Source organism: Adiantum capillus-veneris, chromosome 5 (genome assembly GCF_014529385.1).
Source record: "Adiantum capillus-veneris isolate H3 chromosome 5, ASM1452938v2, whole genome shotgun sequence".
Classification (NCBI taxonomy): Eukaryota; Viridiplantae; Streptophyta; class Polypodiopsida; order Polypodiales; family Pteridaceae; genus Adiantum; species Adiantum capillus-veneris.
This window is the reverse complement of record NC_140935.1, coordinates 87349426-87355862: the sequence shown is the minus strand read 5'-3', so window position 1 is coordinate 87355862 and position 6437 is coordinate 87349426.

Below are 6437 nucleotides of genomic sequence, written 5' to 3'. Positions count from 1 at the left end.
GCATGCTTCTCTCTCTTCTCTTCCAACAATGGCTACTACTCTCTCTTCTCAACAAGCAAAAGTTGCTAGTCAGTTGAAAGATTTATTAATGGACTTTCAAGATGTTTTTCCTAATGATTTACCACGAGGATTGCCGCCAACAGAATCCGTGCAACATGGCATAGACGTTGTCAGGCATTATTTGGATGAGCATAAAGTCACTAAGTCATGCCAAAAAGCTTGCCCACTAGCCTCATGTATATATGTGTATATAGCCCTGCAAGTCTTGGAAGTGACCATGTAAAAATTCATGTACAAAGGTGTGATTTTGCCAAGCTTGAATGATGATGTTTTGGGTTGTTTGAGTCCCCAAAACATGGTTTCTAATAAGTATTTTCAGTCGTGCTTTATAGCTTGTGAATCGGACATGTACATCATGAGTTATGAGCACCCAAAGTGGGCGGTCCCAACTTAGAAAGTGAATGCAGGTGCATGCGATAAAGGCAACTGAGCCAACTTGATTATTGGAATTGGAAATGTTGAGATTTAAGATTTTTAGAAATAGCCAAGATTATGGGCTCCAAGCCATGTGTTATAGTGTGTCATTCGGTGACCAGAGCAGCAAGTTATGCTTGGGGGGAGTTTGTCCGAGAAGCTCACTTGCTTGGGAGGAAATTTGGAAATTTATTGGGCACAAGGGGTTTTGGGAAGATTCAGGAGGAAGTGCCATGTGGCAGGGGGATTATACCACATGGGAAGGAAAAAGTGGGAAGTGGGGAGTATATAGGCTAAAGGGGGAGCCCATTATGGGTGTATCACCTTGTGAGGAGCTCTCAAGGCTTGCTATGGAGGGGCTCGTGGGCTCATGGGGAGGGAGGTAGCACATTTTTAGATTCCCACCAGTTGTACAGGTGCCTAGTCACTCATTTTGGTCCACTGGACACTTGCCCCCACCCTCTCCCTTGGTCAAAAGGTAACTGGTTGCCCATTTCATGCCCAATTTGAGCCCAAAAAAGGACCAATAAAAAGGAGTCTTGCAAGGAAGCCTTGTTGGTTGAGAAGAGAGAGAAGATTTTTGGGAAATAAAATATAAGGGAGCCCTCATTTTAATAGATGAACACCTGCACAACTTCCAGAGAGCTCATTTTTGAGCAAAAAAGAGTACACCCCCTGTTTCGAGTGGCCATAACTCTTTCATCCTTCATCTGCTTTTTGCCTATGGATACTCTACGGACATCTCCACAAGACAAGCTTTGTTATGGTGTACTCTATTTATCCTAATTTTGAGTGTGTTCCATGCTGAAGGGTTTTTCATAAATTTCTATAGGTGTTTATCACTTGTGTTTTTGGCGGTGTGACAGTTCTTTCTTCCGACGGTGTGATTTGTGCAAGTCTATAGAGGCACTCATTTTTCTTACCGTTTGTACGCTAACAATGTGGTTACAAGCAATAAACCAATTATTAGTAAACCACCCTACAGAATGAGTCATTCTGAGGCTGCTGAAGTGGAACATCAGTTTGCTGACTATCTCAGCAGAGGGTTTATTCAACCGAGTTCTTCACCATGGGCTTTGCCTATCCTATTGGTGAAGAAAAAGGATGGTAGTATGTGCATGTGCGTAGACTATCGTGGTTTAAATGCATTCATTGTTAAGAACAAGTGCCCATTACCACGAGTGGATGAGCTGTTCGACAAGCTCACTCATGCTTGTATTTTTACAAAGATAGACTTGCGATCGGGATATCACCAAGTACGTATTCGACTTGCTGATATACCCAAAAATGCATTCCAAATAAGGTTTGGACATTACGAGTTTTTGGTTATGCCTTTTGGGTTAACCAATGTGTACGCAACTTTCATGACACTCATGGATAGTGTCTTGAGACCATACTTGGGCAAGTTTGTTATCATTTTTCTCGATGACATTCTCGTGTACAATGCTTCTAAGGACGAGCACTTGCAATATCTAAGACAAGGGTTTGAATTGCTACGAGCAAACAAGTTATATGTGAAAGATTCGAAGTGTGATTTTCTCAAGGAGGAAATTCACTATCTCACTATCTAGGGCATGTTATCTCAACTAATGGGCTGCACATGGATCAATTCAAAGTGGTTGCCATTGGGTGAAATTTGGACTCACAAAGGGGCCCTTTAAGCAATTTGACTCTGCCTCTCTCTACCAAAACGGGTGCATGGATAAATTTTTGCAGAAAAACCCCAAAGTTGGCGGAGGTTTGACAATTAGAATGTCCTCTTCAAGCTCTATCTACTGATATATAGCATGCCATGACATCATAGGTGAATCAAAAAAAGAATCTTCTAAAATATGAGGAATCTCATGTGTGCTATATATCAGTAGATAGAACTTGAAGAGGACATTCTAATTGTCAAACCTCCGCCAACTTTGGAGTTTGTTTGCAAAAATTTATCCATGCACCCGTTTTGGTAGAGAGAGGTAAAGTCAAACTCCTTAAAGGGCCCCTTTGTGAGTCCAAATTTCACCTAATGCATTCGGAGGTGGCCTTCTCCCAAAAATCTGGAAGAGTTATAGATTTTCTTAGGATTTGCAGGTTTTTATCAAAAGGTTCATTAAAAAATATGCTCATATTGTTGTACCAATGACGGATCATCTGAAAGCCAAGGGGAAAAACTTTCAGTGGGATGCCGCTCAACAACAAAGTTTTGATACGCTCAAGGACGCATTAGCTACATCTCCTATTCTAGCTATTGTGGATCCTTTGAAGCCATTTTTTTTGGAAATGGATGTCACTAATTGGAGCAGTCCCTCTACAAGAGGGGAGGCCAATTGCATTTGAAAGCAAGAAGCTTGATTCAGCACAAAAGAATTATTTTGCTTATGAACGCAAACTCTACGCAATAGTGTCTGCCTTAAAGAAATGGCGTCATTATTTGTATGGAGTTTAGTTTGAGATTGTGTTTGACCATGAAAGTATAAAATGGTTATATATAGGGTGGTGGATCCGGCATCTCAGTCTCTTAGGTCTTATACTGGCATCAGAGCTCAGGGGAGGGAAGGTAGCAAGGAGGGGTGTGGTTTTTTGTTCTTCCACTACATGTGCATGCAATCCATGCAAGAGCCGGGGAGGAGACGACGGTGTGCACGGTCGCTTGAGTGGGGAGGTGGGTCAAAGTTGACCATGGCGAAACGCAACAGAGTCAGGCTCGTCAGGGTCACAGAGGATCACTAAACAATTTTTGTCACAGTCCCGTGGCCCGGGAAGCAACACAGGAGGCCCTCTCTTCTCCCTTCTCCCTTGTGGTGCCGCTCTGCAAAAAACTATCATCATTCTCTTTTTTATTTTAAGAGTTTCAAGGGAGGGTGCACGCAGTGGCCCCTTCCCCCCCTCTTCTCCTTGAGCTACGTCAAGTGTTGAAGTCAGGAGTGGCAAGCTATAGCATGTGTTGAGGTACGACATTTTTGCAAATTTTAAAAGTACAAATTTTTGCAAATTTTAAAATTTTCAAAAAAACTTCCGAGAAGTACGAACAAAACATGTATCTTTCATTATTATTGGTCTGGCATCGTTTTCAATTGGCAAAATTGATGCCTACTACGAGTTCCATCGTTCAATTGGTAGTCATGGATACCAAGTCAAATCATAACAGAGTCCCCAAGCAGTTGTGGGTGCCAAAATCATTTCCATGGAGGTGCACAGTGTAAGGGCTACGAGCCATCAAACGGACTCCAAGCCGCCACACAAACACATCCATTATATGGCAATTGAGTGGAATTTTCGACAAGGGAATCAAAACTCCAATATGGAAGGCATTTTGATGTGTATTTCAATGACAACAGGATCTTCAAGTATGTCCTCTTATTTTATGTGGCTTTTGTTCCATATATAACCTAATATTACAAGCTTCCATGATTGCTTTTGCTGCAACAACACACTTGCATCACAATCATGGCATGCAGATACATGCAAGGCATGTAGTATGTATGACAATGATTCTCGGCATGACTGACTAATTGTTTCCATTTATGAAGCCGCCAACAATTTACCTCTCTAGTAGGAGTTTTGGATTTGCTAGAGCATGGCTCTTAGGGCAGTTTCCCATTATTGGCAACAAATGCATGTCAAAACTATTAGGCCACTCAGGTACGCATTTTTTGTGCAATTACTATCGGTATTTTTATGCTTCCAATAAGGCATCCTATCCAACATGGTCGGGGAACGGGATGTGTTGTATGCCCCTTGCATATGCTTCAGTGCAGACCATGGTTGTGTCATAGCTTATTCTATAAGCATACAACAGTGTGCTTGTACAACGCTCTCGTAGAGAGAGGTACCATAATTCACATATGGACCCACCTACCGTATATGTGGTCATGATTGTACCAGAGTGACTTAGGTGTGGCACTTTGCCTGTGAATAAACATAAATAATTTTTTTTAAAGATGTCAATAACTTACCTCGTCCTTGACAGAGTAGCTAGTGTGATATCAGAAGCGTATACGATGATGGAGTGTCATACATCCATTGTACTAGTACGCATGCATACATATCAAAAAATAGAATAATAAGCCCGTGCTTCAATGACAGTCTCAACCATGTGAGTCCCTGGTATATGTGTCTTGGCGATTACACCGGCATGGATACATCACAGTGCGTCGTTATGTAAATTGTGAGCTTATATCCACGTGCTGCCAGCTATCAGTTCCATTATCTTTGATCCAAAATGAATGGATAATATTGTGGCACATAATAGAAGCCTTGCTTCACATGAAGTTTGCCAAAGCACTTTGCTTTGCACAACCAAGAAATCTTGTCCAAAATGAAAAGTTAACATACCGAGTTTTGTAATCACCACCCTTGGCATTTGAAGTCATAGCCTCCTGTGGTAGGAGTGTGTGCAATGTACTTGGTGTACTTGGTTTTCTTGCACTGTGACAAGTCATATGCACATTGAAGTGACAATGCGCTCAAGGCATATAGATATGGAGCCGTGCTCCTAAAAGCCTTGCTTTTCCAGAGTGATTAATGGCTTGTCCATTCCTCGAGACTATGCTAGGTTTTACTCAGCCCAACATCTCTCTCTCTCTCTCTCTCTCTCTCTCTCTCCAACTTCTCTGTGAAAAAGGTAAAACTAGGCATGATTTTATTGAAATCTTTCTATGTCAATACGGTAACATGTAGAACTAAGAGCCAGCAAGAAGGGCTAAGAGCCATCTATTGCCATCTATTTTGAATGGCTAAGAGCCATCTGTTTGTAATCCATCAATGATTGTTTTCAAGATACAATCCTATTCAATTGAGTACCCATCAACTCTAATGGATCAACAAGAGTCTTGCCATTAGCAATTTTTTGGGCGTTATTTTAGCACTACACACTTTAAGTGTGAAGATCAAGCTAAATTTTTGAACTTCTTAAACTCGTAAGGGCTTATCTCTACCAAGGTGTATAGATGAGAGCCAGCATTTTTGACAGCACGGTTGTTCACAAAAACCCAAGATTATTGATTTTTGGGTTTGAAAACAATCTAATTATGAATCTCATATATTATCTATAGCACTAAGAGTGTCTATATGAGTACAGTTTTGGGGTAAGACTTAGCTCATGATTACTAAATCAGTTATTAAGTGTTGATGGTCAATTCTTGGAACCTTTACACTTGCACTTTCAAGGAAAGAAGTCCACAAGTTGTCAAGGGGTAGTGGACAATTTTAACTTCTAGAGTAACGTAATGCCAAGGGCAAACCCAAGGGGGGTCACAGACACAAGCCAAGGGCCGGCTGTTAGTTGAGCAATTTTCCTGCAAAGTTTAACCAAGGGGTTTGACAATGCCAATTTTAACAAGGGGTTTGGATTGCAAAGGCAACACCCAAGGTTACATGTGCAATACTACTTACATTTCACTAATTTTCAATTAGTGTTCCTAGGCCTTTGTAGGCGGGAAATTTAGGTAGGTGCCTTTCACTACGGATAAGTGAACACTAAGTTCAACCTCCATGTACGCATCTAATTTGGTTTTGTTTCTTTTTTAATATGTTTTTTATTTTACTTTTCCAAGTAGGATGCATAAACTTCTATGTTTCCATCCATTTTTTACTCTTAAGAGAGATGACAAGGTCATGTAAGAGCCAAGAAATTTGGGTTGTAGTGTCCAAAATAAGTTTCCACATTACATAGTTATAGACCGACTTGTAGGGTTTGATTTGGCACATGTTGTCACATGGGATACAACATGGTCTACGAACTCAAGGAGTTTTGTTTAGTCAGTGTGGAATAAGGATAATGAGGGTCCCTCTCACTCATGTTGCGGAGTGTTTGCAGTTACCTCCACACACAAGTACATCTCATACTTGAAGGATTTTCTTTTCTCGGACATCCTTACATGAGACATATTCCACATGTGGAGAATACGAGTCTCTAGGATTGACATTGGCGCCCACTATTTCAATTACGTGTCGCGACAAAGTCCCTAGGTGCTGGT